This window comes from Ambystoma mexicanum, chromosome 6p (assembly GCF_040938575.1).
Source record: "Ambystoma mexicanum isolate Mex_15411 chromosome 6p, UKY_AmexF1_1, whole genome shotgun sequence".
Lineage (NCBI taxonomy): Eukaryota > Metazoa > Chordata > Amphibia > Caudata > Ambystomatidae > Ambystoma > Ambystoma mexicanum.
Window position 1 is genome coordinate 1,091,378,277 of NC_090935.1, and position 15,408 is coordinate 1,091,393,684.

Consider the following 15,408-nt stretch of genomic DNA (forward strand, 5'->3'; position numbering starts at 1 on the left):
AGCATTTTAATTTAAATAAAAGTATGCAGGGGCTGTTTTGCAAAGATTTGCACTGGAGCAAATCAGGAGATGATCATGAGGCTGATTCGTCACTGTTTCTTTATACCTGATTCACAAAGCCTAGAGCAAGAGCACATCTGTATATTCCTATACCTGATGCACAAAGCCTAGAGCAAGAGCACATCTGTAGATCCCTATACCTGATGCACAAAGCCTAGAGCAAGAGCACATCTGTAGATTCCTATACCTGATTCACAAAGCTTATAGCAAGAGCACATCTGTAGATTCCTGTACCTGATTCACAAAGCCTAGAGCAAGAGCACATCTGTAGATTCCTATACCTGATGCACAAAGCCTAAACGAAGAGCACACCTGTAGGTTCCTATACCTGATTCACAAAGCCTAGAGCAAGAGCACACCTGTAGATTCCTATCCCTGATTCACAAAGCCTAGAGCAAGAGCACATCTGTAGATTCCTATCCCTGATTCACAAAGCCTAGAGCAAGAGCACACCTGTAGATTCATATTCCTGATTCACAAAGCCTAGAGCAAGAGAACACCTGAGCACACCTGTAGATTCCTATCCCTGATTCACAAAGCCTAGAGCAAGAGAACACCTGAGCACACCTGTAGATTCCTATCCCTGATTCACAAAGCCTAGAGCAAGAGCACACCTGTAGATTCATATTCCTGATTCACAAAGCCTAGAGCAAGAGAACACCTGAGCACACCTGTAGATTCCTATCCCTGATTCACAAAGCCTAGAGCAAGAGAACACCTGAGCACACCTGTAGATTCCTATCCCTGATTCACAAAGCCTAGAGCAAGAGCACACCTGAGCACACCTCTAGATTCCTATCCCTGATTCACAAAGCCTAGAGCAAGAGCACACCTGAGCACACCTGTAGATTCCTATCCCTGATTCACAAAGCCTAGAGCAAGAGCACACCTGTAGATTCATATTCCTGATTCACAAAGCCTAGAGCAAGAGAACACCTGAGCTCACCCGTAGATTCCTATCCCTGATTCACAAAGCCTAGAGCAAGAGAACACCTGAGCACACCTGTAGATTCCTATCCCTGATTCACAAAGCCTAGAGCAAGAGCACACCTGAGCACACCTGTAGATTCCTATCCCTGATTCACAAAGCCTAGGGCAATAGCACACCTGTAGATTCATATTCCTGATTCACAAAGCCTAGAGCAAGAGAACACCTGAGCTCACCTGTAGATTCCTTTCCCTGATTCACAAAGCCTAGAGCAAGAGAACACCTGAGCACACCTGTAGATTCCTATCCCTGATTCACAAAGCCTAGAGCAAGAGCACACCTGAGCACACCTGTAGATTCCTATCCCTGATTCACAAAGCCTAGAGCAAGAGCACATCTGTAGATTCATATCCCTGATTCACAAAGCCTAGAGCAAGAGCACACCTGTAGATTCATATTCCTGATTCACAAAGCCTAGAGCAAGAGAACACCTGAGCACACCTGTAGATTCCTATCCCTGATTCACAAAGCCTAGAGCAAGAGCACACCTGTAGATTCATATTCCTGATTCACAAAGCCTAGAGCAAGAGAACACCTGAGCACACCTGTAGATTCCTATCCCCGATTCACAAAGCCTAGAGCAAGAGCACACCTGTAGATTCATATTCCTGATTCACAAAGCCTAGAGCAAGAGAACACCTGAGCACACCTGTAGATTCCTATCCCTGATTCACAAAGCCTAGAGCAAGAGCACACCTGTAGATTCATATACCTCATTCACAAAGCCTAGAGCAAGAGCACATCTGTAGATCTCTGGATCACCCTTGAAGTGCCTCTGAGCAAAGCTTTGTGAATTGCATTTGCACGTTCAAGTCTATCCATGTTTGCTACAGAATGCTGACCTCCAGCCCAGTTTCATCAATGCTAAAATAAATATCCTTATTAATTACCTTTTCCCCAATCATATCTGAAAACACTCTTTGTAAGCTCCCAAAATTATCTCACGTGGCTATTCTCATCTCCTTCCAGGACCACCTTGACCCTGGATACTAGAAACCCCACATTTGGAAAGAAAGTCTAACCTTCCTTTCCGCTGAGCATGCCTCCACTGGTCTCCTAGTCTCCCAGATATCACCAGCCCAAAAGCCACAATATTCTATTCACAACCTTCACATACTGATCTGCACAGTATATAACATACAAAGGGGGTCATTACGAGTTTGGAGGTAGCCATAGCACCATGGTTGCCTCCAAAGTCATGTCCGGCCCGGGTTCTCTGAATGGGGACTTACTGGGTCATTCCAACCTTGGAGGATCCGGTAAGTCCCCATTCATAAAACCCTTCCCCATTCCCTTTCGAGCCCCCATAGGGCTCGAATGGGAATGGGGAGGGAGCTAATAATGGGCCCGTAAATTACAGGCCCGTTATTAGCTCCCTGGTCCCTTAGTGACTCGCGCTAATGACGGCTGGTTTTTTAAGGGACCTCGGAATGTGGCGGTAAGGGGTTAACGGCACCAGCATCCTTACCGGTGCCATTCACCCCTTACCGCTGCACTCGTAATGACCCCCTCTTTGACAACGATTGGGAATCCTTCTTCCAAAATATTCTCCCTATTCTTTTACCACCTTCCTCATTTCAACTTTCTTAAAAAAAATCTGTTCCCTCTTTGTGAAGTCTGCTAATCTAGTCATCCTTATCTGTATTGATAAAACTCACTCTGCCAGCCTCGCCTTGTTCCACCTCAAACTTAACACGCACAATCCATGGTGTTACCTGTATACCACAAGTCACATAGCCACACCTGTCAGGCTTCATATTCAAACTGTGTACTGTTAGGCCTTCATCGCAGTCAATAATGCGTCCCTAGACATTACAAACGCAGTTGTCTTAAAAAAACAATCTTTAAGAACATGAATTGGTCTTACTGCAGTCCTGCATTAGAAAACCATAAAACCCCTTTCAAAGACATGTACAACAATCTCAAAAACCATGTAAACAATGACAAAGGCATATAAAAGGCAATTGCCGCCAAACTCCTCTCACCATGCCTCCTCCCTGATCTCCATTTCTTTATCCCTCAGTCTACTGTGCATCCATTCTCCTCTAAGTGAGCCACTTCAGTGTACCATCAGACAATGTCAAGCCCATTTCCATTCCAGCCACTATGGCAGAGGACTGCACCCCAATCTTAGCCCCAGCCATTACTGACAGAGCCTGAGTGAGGAGACAAAGTCAGTGATGCAATATAGCAACAATTACGTTTGAGGAATGACAAATGTGTAATTTTTCTGACACTTTTATGATTGCACTGAAAGAGAGTCAGCACACATTTCCATATTCTGCAAAGAATGCTTTCCTAGTTAAACTGTATGTCACTGTATCAGATATCACAGTTGATTTATTTTTTAAGTTCACCACTTCACGCCTTACAACTGTATCAAACCTCCAGTTTCTGAAAAATCCAATCAAAATTTCCAAATAAATCTGCATTAAAAGTCTTTCACAAGTTAAACCCTAATAGCACCTGCTCAAGACACATCCTTCAAAGGCAAGGGGCAAAATGGTCTTTTTGTGAGGCATCATATTGGCAGTCTAGGACACCCACACTGCATTATTTTAGTCCCCATGCCAATAAACCTGTGAAAATATTTTAGTGTGGAAAATATTCATCACATACTGATCATGACCCGATTTGACAGCATTGGGGGTTGCCGTGTATGAAAGATGCAGGGTTTTGTGAACTTTGATTTTGGAAGGCTAGGCACGGTGGGGTTTGGGTTTTTTCAGTCAAAGATCACACATGTTCATGAAGTGCTGTACCCAATATTCTTTTGCACAAACTGCTTAAATTGTTGGCATTTTATAAGGGGCAAGTGCCAGGGTGTTACATTGGACTTAAAACGTTATGCAAGATGTTATGTATTGCGGCGGCTGGAAAATTGATTTTGAATATGTCAAAGAGGTGATTGGCGAGGTGTAAAGGCAGGCTTCTTTCAAGTTCCAACTGCTGTAACAATTCATGTTTTACCTCATGTCCAGTGGATCCAGTGGACTCATTTTGTATTTCCAAGTAGGCGTTACATTTTACATTTCTTTTGTGATTGCAAAGCGGTACAAATTACAGGACTTAAGCAGTAAAAGCTGTTGTGTCTATTCTCTGTGTGCAAGGAAAGCTCAGAGTGATAGGCCGCATACATGTGGAAGGTTCAATGGGTTGCTAAGGCACACAGCGCTTTTAGATGTCAACTGTGGGATAGAAGTGTGGTACCCTGTGATAGCCTATTTAAAATACAGTTATAGCTCTAACCGTGTCTCACACAATACTGACAATACTGACAATGTGAACTTCAAATGTTGGCATGCCTTGCATGGTGGGATTTGAGTTTTTGTCAAAGATCCACACATTTTGATAAAGAAGTGTAGCTGAGATTCTTTTGCACAAACTGCTTGAATTGTTGAAGTTTTTTAAGGGGGCAAGTGTCAGGGTGTTACACTGGTCTTAAGATGTTATGCAAGATGTTCTGTGTTACTAAGGATGTGGAATTGCATTTGAATATCACAATGCATTGCTTGTCATTGTGTAAAAGATGTCCTATTCTGATTCTATATTCTTTTTGTTTTTTTAGACACACCATATATTCTAACAGATGGATGGCACAGCAGGCAGACACTCTAGGTGTGGAATGTGCCAGCTGACCACCGCCAGCCGTTGGATTTTTTGAGTTTTCTGCATCTGATTCAACACGCCCTGGCTACTTTTGGAGCCAGCAAGCACCAACTGGTTTGGGGTACCAACAAGCACCAACTGCTTTTGGGTGCCAGCAAGACCCGGAGATGATGGGGGTTCTGCTGCAGTTTCAGATTGGCTTTTGGGTGCTTTAACATGGGTGAATGGATGGGGAAGTCTGACGATGGAGATTGGCTTTTCTGGTTCCTCACTGGGCCTTGGCAACCGGTACTTTTTGAATGCCTCGGTGAGAGGGTGGGGGCTTTTGGATGACATAGCTAGCCACTGCCCCAGGGAACTATGACTGATCCCACTGCTTTGTCATCAGAAGGGGGTATACATCTGGGTCAGCATTGCTTTCAAGGTTCTAATCATTGAGCGCTATAGTTGGTGGTATTGAGCCTCCAGCCGGCGACACAGGATGTGGTGGTGGACACTACAGTTTTTAATTGTGAAGTATTGTTCTGTGGTGCTTGGGGTGTGGCCGTCATATTCCGGATGATTCATTATAACACTTAAAGGCATGGCATGTGCCATACACATTGGATGTGGGTTTCTATATATCCTTTAAAACAAATGCGAATTGAGCTCCAGACTGAGCAAACTGTGAGCAGTGATGTTGGCGCAGGGCTGCGAGCTGGTTTCAAAAGCATAGCCATTGATTTGGTGTGCGCTAATTCAGAAAGATTAGGAGAATTGTTTGCGGCAATAGACGCTGTTCAGCTGAAACGTCTCCATTCATTTCACTGTGTCTATGACACCCCAACGCACTGGTTCAAAACCCATAAATATGACAGTGTCATGAAAGATGTCTACCAGTTTCTGTCATCTCACGATGAACAATATTCTTCAGGACACTTAAACAGCATGTGGTGAAGGCCACCTTTCATGCCTGCAGTATTTATATAGGCATGGCACGGATTGCTAAGTGTTCCCATGCCCGCATGGTCAGCTGTCTTCCAAATTCATTCCCATCCCCCCGATCCCCTTGTGCTGGAAATAAAGGACTTCATTATAAGTATGCCAGTCCGGAAACAATGGTGTCAGCAAGCTTACTGGCACTGTGGTTTCCGGACCAGCATACTACAGTTCTGCCTTCGGGAAGCTACTGTTCCCGACAGGTCGGTTCCTGCCAGGCACAGCGACCATGGTAGGCAGACCATCATAGAAGTACCAGCACCCTTAACAACGGTGCCGGTGCTTCCATGTTCCCCTTCCCATAGAGTCCAGTTGGACTCTATGGGAAGAGGGAATTACAATTTACTGATGCCTGACTTTCCGGGCCGCCAGGGTTGTAATCCCCTGGTGGCACCAGGAAGTCAGGCGCCGGTAAATAATACTGAGTCCGGAGGCAGCCGCCAGTAGCACCGGCAGGGTTACTGGCGGACTCGGAATGAGGCCCAAAGCCTTTTTTCATATTGTTTTATGGATTACGACTACAGTCTTTGGGAAGTGACCTTGGCAACTTTTATCTTAGATTCAACTTTTTCCAATACATCGAGAACAAAAAAATGTTGAGTAGTAAAACTGCATCATGCGAAACCTGAATAATTTGCATTCTGGAAGTGAAACATGTGGAACTTTGTGATTTTGCAATACTGTTGTAAAAAAATATTAAAAGTTAATTGTGCAGCAAGTGTACATTTTGTGTGTGTGTGCATGTGTGTGTATGTGCGTGTCTGTGTGTGATGCGTGTGTGTGTGTGCATGTGTGTGTGAGTGTGTGTGTGTGTGAATGTGTGTGTGTGCATGAGTGTGCATGTGTGTGAATGTGTGCATGTGTGTGCATGTAAAGCACACATATAAAGGTTTGTAGAATTTGATAAGATATTCCCCGAAGACTTAACAAACCTAGGAATCGAAATTATTTTTGGGATGTGTTATCTGTGGCTTTTTATAACAACATTTTGAAAAAACCATGTTCAAATCAAGATTTTAGCCTGCTCAAAAGATGTGAAAGTTGATGTATCTTCAAATATTTTTTTGAAGAAACTGACATTGAAAGGTATGCACTTTGTAACAGGAATTAACTTGGAAGATGCTTTTTCCAATAACATGGAATCTGTCTTTACCAAAACTCTGTCTTCTCTCAAATAATACAGAGGTCACATTGTGCATCTATCCAATAGCACCCTGTGCTGTGCTTCTTATAATCACATTACTTACTACATTTCCCAATTTAACTTATTGAATAATGTCAAATATTTTGTCAGGGAGTCTCTAAACATTCAAAGACAACATCTATTATGGCATGTCCAAGTATGTTCTCACTTGTGTTCATGGAAGCAATACTTTTTCGGGTAGTAGGTGCTGTTGCATCTAATGCTGGTGTGGGCCCTCTGCCCAAAGATTATTTTCAATGTGCTTTACTATATCTTTTCTTAGACATCTATTTCGCAACATACAAATAAGTGGAACATATCGATTTAAGGTTAAAATTACCATAAAGGCATTGGGCTGGATCAGGCCCTTCAAAGCCCCTTCTTCAGGCTCCCCACACAGGGTAGGCACTGCTGGAAAACGTCCTAGGACTTGGGCCGAGCAAAGATGAGGCTCCTCTTTTGCGGTGGCCTGTGTTTCTATAATGTGAGAGGGACTCTCACCATTAGCTGATCCTGTGTAGATATAACAGGGGCACAACTGGACTGTGGATCGTGTTGAAACAAGGTAAACAACGCTGTGAAGAGTGAAAATGTACCCAATGGAATAAAACCATACAAATAAACAGTGATCTTAATATTACATTTTCTTTCTTTTAAGCAAAGTCAAAATGGTATTTGTTTCTGCAGCCACCCATAAGAATTGGCCACCATTTATAAACTGAGAAGGCGAGAAGGCAGTCATACCGAGGGCAATAAAACGGAAATGGCCTATAATGCATCACTGTTCCCTGGTTCACACCGTTACAAGAAAGCCAGACGCGCAGAAGCATTATTGAACCACCTGATCACATGTACCCCTGTAGAAATCTTTTAAATCCTATGGCTTTTCATACAATTTTTCTAGAATTGTGTGACGTACAATGTAACATATCAGCCTTTTATTTTTAAACAGAGCTTGGCAGAGAAATCACCTCCAAATCCTTCAGAGTCATTTCTGACTGGCTCCCTTCACTGCCTCACTTTCTCTTATTTGAAGGAAAATATTTCTATCACGCTGCTTAAAAAGTTCACTGACCACCACAGTGTATTATTATCATTTTAATTTTCATAGATCCAGTGGTGTGGTCCAGTGGTGTGCTTTTCAAGAGGTGGGTTCGAATCCACCCGCCAACTTTCCAAATAAGTCTGAGACCCCTGCCCTCAACACTTTTTTCTTCAAGCGTGAATACAATCAAGCTGATGTTCTGCATATGCATTGAATAACTGTGCATGTGAAGAAGATACATTGCCAGTTGTGCATGTTTAGTCAGCATATTACTAACATGCTATGAATCAGAGTCATTCTCATCACTTCAGTATCGGATTCATTCGTACCCACTGTATAACCTTTTTCCTAAATGTTTTCCCACGTCCCACATGTGCCCACTATGCCTGCAGCTTGCTCATTTCTGAGGTTGAGGTAGCATATACCTTGGCTACACAGGTATTCATTATTTAGGTCTGCTTCCCCCGTGGTTTTCGTGGCAGTGGCGCCACTCAAATTCCATAATTTATCTTACGCGTATGCAGATTGATCTCAATTCCACTACTCCCCACCCTCTTTTTTGTCAAATCTTGATTTCTAAAAGTGGTCTGATTCATGGTGCCCAAAAAAAACCCCAATACTTTCCATTCTCAAAACAGAGCTTCTTCCATAGAGATGGAATTTGTGCCCAAAGCTTGCAAAAGTGATGTTTACATTGACTAACGAATAGCAGCATCCTTTACACATTAAACTTGCCCATCTAATAATGAAGGGGGAAAGCTACTTGGCTCACCTGTCTGAGGCTCACCAGTGGAGATTTGCGCTCTCTCAGCCCCTGGACAATGGGTTAAAGAGCATCAAAATGATACTGCATGGAAAATATGTATTGTAAGATTACCCTGCAAAGTCTGCACCATACATAGTCCAACACTTTCCACGGTCACTTTCCATTAAAGAGTGTTGAGATCTGTTGCAGACTGTGTGTGGCCTGCAGTAATGGTAAAGCTTTTAAAGCTGAGATATTAAACTATGTCTAAAGTGTATTTGTTGCTTTGTCTCTTTACTTTTCATGTATTGCGGTATCAGACATCAGCGGGAATGTAAAATCTGGGGGCTGATATTCCCAAATTGTGAAAAGGTCCCAACTCCATATGCTTTGACATGAAGTCTGGGAATTTTGGAATCTGTGTTGAAGGCTTTGAGATTCCCAATATTCCACTGATTACTGGGTATCCCCTTCGTGTGCTAGTGGATGAAGAAGACAATTATACCCACTTGTTCGGGAAGCGGGATTTCATTTGCCAAGCACATTCATGCTTGTGTTTAAATACTGTACGGGGAATCTTATACAAGCGTTCCTTACCTTGAAAGATTGCAAAATTAGCTGACCCGAAGGGTGCGGTTTGCACAAAACTGTTCATTCCAATCAGATAACCTATACATCCCTTATGCTACTTTTTTCTAGATTTTCTGTACAGGTTTCTGTCAACAGGCCCAAGACAAACTGTCTCCCATATTCAACAATCGAGATTTCAAAAATCGTGTAATCTCTTTGTATATTTTACAGAAAATACACCTCTGTGACTCTTTCTTAAGCCTCTTGTAATTCGTGATATTGATGTCAATTAAAAGGAAGGCTACCTCAGCAGGTCAGTGCTTCCAACTGGACAAAATAGCTTCATTGCGAATCAATCACGATATTTGGAAAAAAGTGTAACGCTAAAGGAACAGGCTGAAAATATATAATTGTTTAAGCTCCAGATGGTCTTTGAAAATAGGCAGTGTGGAAACCGTCTCATTTAAAATGTTGCTAATGTTATTTGGCATTTGGCTGCATAAATAAGGTTGGCCTAGGTAGTGTTATGCGCTCAGACATCATTTGAAGTGAGTAAATGTTAGCAAGTCCTCCACAGGTTGAAAGCCTTCTGGATTCTAATGCTCGCTCTGTTGAAATAAACCTGATCTGGGAAGGTATGTGCACATTGTAAAGTAAATTAAAACATTGTAAATAGCAGTATATTAAAACATCTGTTTCAGGAATGATAACAAGCTGTGAAAGCGAGACAAGCGAGTTGTCTGATGCTCGCGTCTGGTTAGTGTTAATGGTCCAAAACTGCTCTTTTGTTTTGTGCTAGAATGTTGGCAATAGAAGAAATGAGCACCAGTTTAATACAAAATAAGACTTCTTCTTGTCTTGCCTTGATGGAGGGAACAGCTGTCTGTTTGCATTTTCTACAGAGCAGCAAACCCCATCATTGTAATAAGCAGCTTTAATGTCTGTGAGGATATGGGCTACTTGCTCAAAAGCAATCCTTGATTTAATTTTAACAAAGATGTGGGCAATGTAAAAACTGCACGGAAAGTACAATATAATGAGGGTTTTAAAACACTGGCTATTTCACATATATTTTGCAATAATTTCCCTAGCCCTATTTATTATGTGTAATAACACATACCACTTATTGATTTTTAAAAAGGGTATTTTATTCAGAAGTGTAACATTAGGAAGAATTACTACAAAAACAGTTTGTATGTTGTTAATCACACTATGTAAGTTAAGACTACGCATAGAACTGTTGCTTTGATGTTGTTTCAAATGTTGGATTTTTATTTTCTCAGTTTATGCTGAAAGCTCTTAATACCCATACGTATTCACACCCCCTTCTGTCAGAGTATATTTTTGACAGGTTCATGCCTAGAGATGTTCACCCCATAGCTGCTGAACATAAAGACACAGCCAGATATTATATACAAGTTTTTTATCAACATTTAAAAAAACAGTTTTTGTTCAGATTTGTATTCACATTAAAATAGTTTGGGTTATCAGATGTTGCACAATGAACCTTTTGGCTTCACATTCTGCAGTATCTGCAATTACTTCATAGACAGAGTTTCTTTCAGCACGTCAATAAGCAAACATGCATGATAGAGAGATGGCTGACAGAAATTCATAAAGCTCCCTGTCAAACAGCCACTGTCCATTAACTCATCGGAAACTCTGTTGCATGTTGGCCGCCTTCAGTATCAATGAAGGCCCCACCGGCAACCTTAAATCGCTGCAACCACCTTTGTGGTGCTTTTTCCAGTAGCTGTCCATTAGCGGGTGGCTGTTGTTGGCACATATGTTTGTGATACATAGAACATTGTAACTTTCACGACTGTATACCTCCTGTAGTTTTTCCAGATAAATATAACATCCTTGGACATAAAGTACTTAGATGCTCTTTAAGTAAATTGAGCAATAATTGTTGAACACATCCAATGGTAGGTTTCACATTAAATTGATCGCTTTCAAGCAGGTGTCCATTTTTTATTTCCTGTAAATTAGCACAAATACATATGAAAACCTATACAGTCTCAATCCTCATAGGTCAGTTTACGGGGCTGCATGCACGTTGCTCTACCATACTATCTTTGATATACTTTATCCCTCACTTACAAACTGTTTTATCAATGATGCTTCTGACACAAATCGGACACCTCTGTTTAAACTGCTTCATTTTGAAAATGTGGTTGTTTGCCGATTGTATAGCCCACAATATTTTAGATACGCATTGTTCTACCCCATTCCCAACCCTTATCTGTGTTAACGGCTGTATCACTCGCATTATTTCTACAAGGCGTTTAGAGCTCAATATGTGACATATTTTACATAGCAAATTATCTGTGTATGATATTTCCAAACATTTGTTAACACCCTGTTAGGGATCATCCATTTTATGTCCTGGGCACCATCTGTGATAGTGTTTTTTTAAACATGCTTTCACCACTGTGTCTGTAAAACCTTGGACAGCCAGGATATAAATGCAGGTCACGGACGATGTGGCTGTATCATCTTTAATGCTATCGGTCTCCATTAGCGAAGCACAAGCCTTAAATAGGCTATTATCGCAAACCCCCAGGTTTTCAATTTGGTTTGTACAGCAAACACAATCAATATTGATAGTCTCTGCTATTGTGTGGCTCTCCTCACTGCCATCCACTTTATTGGTTAGAGGCTGTAAACAAAACAGAGACTCATGGTTTTAATTACAAGCTATTCTTATGACCTTCAAAATACAAATGATTGGTTTTAAAATATAGCCACTCGATAACAGGCCATCTGATATCTGGGCCCCATAGACCCCAGTTGTTCATGATGCCCCATTGGGGCAGTGCCACTCTCTGGCATCATAGCTGCATCCTCCTGCAAAACCATAGATTCATTGTCATTGTCTTCAGAGTTCACTTGCCCCATGGATGGTCGTCCACTCACCATGGCCACCGGCTGCTCCAGAACCACATCATCATCATCCCAGGTACCCCTTTCCAGATTAGCAGCGGTTATGGGCACATGCTCTTTAATGTTTTGAATGAAATCTTCAACAGACTGTCCCATAACTGTGACAGTGACAGTGAGCAGCAGCTCACTACTGATAGCGAGTGTAGCCATGAGCTCAACAGCCTTGCGATCCGCCATCAAGTCCTGAGCATCTTCCAGCCCTACATACACCATAAGACAATAAGTGTTATAACTATCATCAGAACCCCTGAGACTTCCAGGGAGTGTTTTCCCTTGGTCGTAACTGTGGCGGATCATAATCGTTGTTTCCTGGATACCACGCCTGATAGCCTTTGGGAAGCTGGAAGAGTGCCCATGTTTCCCATGCCTAGCATAAAAGCCACATAGAGGCATAATAAGCCCTTCCCCCAATGCCCTCATAGCTTTAGAACCACCCCAGCCCTATTTATAGTTCAATCATTATATATCAAACATTCTTGGGATTTTTAAACTATATAAAATGTATTTACAAAATATTGGGGTGCTTATCAAATGTATATAAAAATAATATACATTTTTATGTTAAAGCATATATTAATTTATATTAATGTGTATGTATAATTTATATAAAAAAGATATTAAAATGTTTTGATATTTGTATATACATTTTATATTAACTTTATATCAAATTGATATCAAAATAGGCAGAAAAGGTGGGCGTGGAACCTGTGAAATGTAACATTAAAATGTCGGTACCCCCTTGTACTACTGCTATACTCTCTACATCCGAAACTCTGAGCGGCCTTTCGGTCCTTTGTGGCACTCTGATAAAACATGTAATTCACATATGAATCTGTTCTTATCACTGATATCTTAAACACCACCCCAGTAAGTAATGATTCGAACAAATGCATTTGTTTGAATTGCAACTTTGACCACATGTGTGATAAAATGTTATCTTGAAATCCGCGAAGCTTGATCTTCCTCGGCGGGTCCTACTCCTAATGTTTATGCACAATGTGAAAATTCCAGAATGTCCCCTTCCTTAAGTGTACGTTTACACAATTTTGTTTCCATTATTTTCATCCCTTTCCCTTTCATTAAGGGACTGTCCGAAGACACTGCAATGTGAAACTGTCAGGAGTTGACACTGCGTTCCCACGGGCAGGGATGCTGGTGCAATGTATTTTATGAATTGTGCTACACTCAATTTTGCTCCTTATTCCTGCAGTTAATCTTTGACTGTAATTTGACAGTCCCTTATCTGAAACCTAAAACGTTAATGTCATGCTAACGGACTCACTGCGGTACTACAAGAAACCATGCCAATGAAACACTATGTCACAACACAATGTTTTAACCAGGATAATGATATTTCACTCGTACAACCAGTTTGTGTGCACCCAGCTTTGTTGCGTGGCATGTTAGCATTCCACACTTGTTCCGTCTTGTTTCATCACTGAAACACTTCGAAAACACTTTGGGCCTCATTATAAGTTGGGCAGTGCGGTAAAAATGCAGCGGTAATACCGTTATCGCTGCATTACCGTGCCACCCAACTATGAGTTTGGGGGCAATATGGAGGAAAAACAGCAAGAAGCTGGAGGTATTTCCGCCATCTTACTGCCGAAAATCGGCCAATTTGGCAGCATTACAGCCAACAGTAATAACGCCAGAATCACACATGGGCCCTCATTACGACCCTGGCGGAAATCGCGGTGCAAAATGCACCATGGAGCACGGCGGAAAGCTGCCGATAGCGCCATGGGGGTTGGCGGATTTTCCGCCCCATTCCGACCTTGGCGGGGCGGTAAATCCCCATCCCCCATTTTACCCTTCCCCATTCCCATTTTTGCCCCATAGGGTATAATGGGAGTGGGGAAGGCGTCAATTACGCCACCGTAAAATACGGTGGCGTAATTAACAACAAGGTCCCGTAGCGCCATGGATTTCTCCGCCCGGAAAAACCAGGCGGAAAACGCTCCATGGCGCTACGGAAACTCGTAGTAGGGCGGACGGGTCCGCCGCGAATAACGCTGGCGTAAACCCACTCCGCCAGGGTCGTAATGAGGCCCATGGAGTCCTATGGACTCCAATTAATGGGGACTAGCATGGCTTACCGCCAGTTGTAATCCGCAGACCAAGTGGTGGTAACAGTAATACAGTTTGGTGGTATCTCAGTGGATTTACCGCTCAGATACCACCAAACTTATAATGAGGCCCTTTATCTAGATCCAAGAAATCAAGGGTGTGTTGAGCTAATGCCACCCTTTCACTTTGAAAATGATGATCAATAAAGATCGATTACTAGAGGGGGAGAGAAATGACATGAGCTCAGAGATCAAGCATAGGCAATCATAATTTCATAGGTTCGCAATGAAGAATAATAACCCCCAAACAGCAGTAATGGGGTATGGGAATCAGTCATATAGAGGCCTCTGAACGACATCTTTATGCTGAAGTTATACTGCAAATTTAATTTCGCAATAAAGAGCCAATAGCCTGGAAAGTAATCTTGCGTAATGTCATGGATGAAGCCAAATCTACTGGATTCCCAAGGAGAAGAAGATTATCTGAGATCTGTGGCCTCTAAAAGCTATTCAACTGACAGAATGAACTTCCTCACCCACTCTAAGAACTATATGACTCTAAGCAGGGTGCTATGGGCCCGAGGCCAGTGTAAGACCTATATGACTCTAAGCAGGCTGATATGGGGCCAGGGAGGCACTTGCGTGGCTCAAAATATTTCTCAACAGCCACAAGCAATATGCCCATTTCCCTCTATTGGTCTTCAAATGTCAACACCTACTTGCACCCACTGGCAGGGGTCCTCAAACACAATGTCCTTGGTGTACAACTGTAAAGCTATGATACTGAGCTAGAGGCGTGACTGGGAGATCCAGAGCACAGTCAGGCGCTGGAGCCCAGGCTTTCACAGCATAATCCCTGCTTGCCGGAAAACAATTCAAGGCTAGATGCATGCCACCAGGCGTGTCCTGAAAAAGGGAACTGTCCTGAAACCATCCAAGTGATTGCCAGTGGCACCTTGGCAAACACTAACCGACTTGTAAAAAAATGTTGAATAGCCCCAAACTGAGCCCGCCAGTGTCTTCACAACGTCCTCCCATAGTGCCAAGGCTCCTGTAACAGGTATCTGTAATAGACTGAACAGATCTCTACATGACCCCTTCTAAACCAATGGGAGCAATGGCTTCACTCCAATGTATGCATCATGAACTTGAATATAGAAAACATGTCTCAACTCGCACGTGCAATGACACAATTTGTATTCCCAAGTAGGTCAT

At 42.4% G+C, this 15,408-nt stretch overlaps 1 protein-coding gene across 1 annotated transcript in view; it reads right to left on the reverse strand.

Moving 5' to 3' along the window:
* Positions 1–15,408, reverse strand: part of HSD17B3 (hydroxysteroid 17-beta dehydrogenase 3) — a 1,348,454-nt gene that overhangs the window by 1,035,884 nt on the left and 297,162 nt on the right. The window lies entirely within an intron of this gene.